The 2,223-nt window shown below is 39.7% G+C and overlaps 1 protein-coding gene across 1 annotated transcript in view; it reads left to right on the forward strand.

Annotated features, from left to right (window-relative positions):
- LOC108765664 (tubulin delta chain) overlaps positions 1-2,223 on the forward strand; it is a 6,019-nt gene that overhangs the window by 386 nt on the left and 3,410 nt on the right. The gene's annotated exons all lie outside the window — the stretch shown is intronic.

Here is a 2,223-nt window from a genome sequence, read left to right on the forward strand (position 1 = left end):
AATATGAGAAGAATAATCGACTATGATTGGTCAATTTTCTACGACTTAAGACCCTACGACTGCTACGACTTCTATTGTAGACCCCGCATAAGGGTCCTCTACATAAAAATCGTAAGTCCGGATCTACAATAGGTGTTTTATGCCTTATGCCGTAAGAAACTGACCAATTACAGTCGAATCCGAGAAGAATAAGCGACTGTGATTCGCCCATTTCTTATGGCTTAAGGCTTAAAACCCTATTGTAGATCCGGGGTAAACGGTCGTCGAGTCTCAAGGCCCGTCTACAATACACGGAGTAAGAAGTAAGAGTAAGAAATTGACCAATCACAGTCGAATGTGAGAAGAATAATCGACTGTGATTGGTCAATTTCTTACTCTTACTTCTTACTCCGTGTATTGTAGACGGGCCTTTAAGTCATAAGAAACTGACCAATTCTAATCGAGTATTCTCCTTATATTTGATTGTGATTGGTTGGTTTCCTACGACTTCTATGTAGAGGACCCTTTAAAATTTAAGTAATTAAGGCCCCAATGCACTAACGTTACTTTGATTTTAAGCAAGGCTTAGGGCGGTATTCATAGTCGTTTCTTATATTTAAGATCGCCTTAAGTTCGATCTCAAAGGCCCGTCTACAATACACGGAGTAAGAAGTAAGCGTAAGAAATTGACTAATCATAGTCGATTATTCTTCTCACATTCAACTGTGATTGGTCAATTTCTTACTCTTACTTCTTACTCCGTGTATTGTAGACGGGCCTTAAGATCTGACTATGAATACCGGCCTTAAACTCTCTCTCTATCTCTGTCTCTCTTTCGTTCTAAAACGAGACGGAGAGAGTTTTAAATCTTGCATAAGGTTTGTTCGCGTCGCATACTCCAACATGCTTCAACATGTTCCTACCATAGCTCCCACTCAGAAGGTCCGTCTACAATACACGGAGTAAGAAGCAAGAGTAAGAAATTGACCAATCACAGTCGAATGTGAGAAGAATAATCGACTGTGATTGGTCAATTTCTTACTCTTACTTCTTACTCCGTGTATTGTAGACGGGCCTTAAAGAAGGGAGTACAGACTCTTGCATAACGCATAACACATGAGGCATAAGAAATTGAACCAACCAGAGTTCTCTATTACATGGAAGGGAAAGAAACGGAGAACTTCGATTGGTACATATTTTTATGCATTACGTGATATGTGTTATGCAAGAGTCTGTGCTCCCCGCTTAAGGAGCGCGTTTGAGTGAATAGAAGCTACAGTTGGAGGAAGTAGAAGTATGTTGGAGCATGCGACGCGAACAAACCTCGTCGTCTACAATACACGGAGTAAGAAGTAAGAGTAAGAAATTGACCAATCACAGTCGATTATTGTTCTCACATTCGACTGTAATTGGTCAATTTTTACTCTTACTTCTTACTCCGTGTATTGTAGACAACGCCTTAAAGTCAAAGTAACATTGGGTGCTTTCCATTTGATGATACAAGTCGACACAAATCGACACAAGTGTTATTCTATTTTTGTCACTCTCTGAATGTCAACAAGGATAAAACGACGCTTGTGCCGACTTGTCTCGACTTGTGTCATCAAATGGAAAGCACCCATTGGTGCAACCGGGTTTAAGAGTAAGAAATTAATAATACAGTACTAATTTCATGATTTATTAGGGGCTCCGTACAATAAAAAGAACAGGGAACAGAGAACAGAAAATAAGAATTTCAATTTATCAGAAATCATGTATTGTGGAATACACACTGGGTGCATTCAGTACTACAACCGCTCACTGAGCGCTCAGTGAGCTCTTGCATTTAATTGGCATATTCCATTAGATCTAAAAATATACACCAATTAGATATAAGAGCTCACTGAGCGATTGTAGTACTGAATGCACTCACTGTGTATTCCACAATACATGATTTCTGATAGGTTGAAAATGGCTGCGTTCTTCAATATGATTGGTCTTGCCCTTAGTTCCTCATTGGCTCTAAATGTATAAACCAATCATATTCAAGAATTTTACAACAGTTGCAAAGCTGCTTTCTCTGCTGAAGCCAGCCATCGATAAGACATTTATGCTGGATTCACACTGCATCCGATTTGCGTCGTACGACGCTCTGCAACCAATCAGAAAACAGGATTCCGATAGATTTTGCTTCGTATTATCGGAATCCTGTTTTCTGATTGGTTACAGAGCGTCGTACGACGCAAATCGGATGCAGTGTGAATT

Source organism: Trachymyrmex cornetzi, unplaced genomic scaffold (genome assembly GCF_001594075.2).
Source record: "Trachymyrmex cornetzi isolate Tcor2-1 unplaced genomic scaffold, Tcor1.1 scaffold509, whole genome shotgun sequence".
NCBI lineage: Eukaryota > Metazoa > Arthropoda > Insecta > Hymenoptera > Formicidae > Trachymyrmex > Trachymyrmex cornetzi.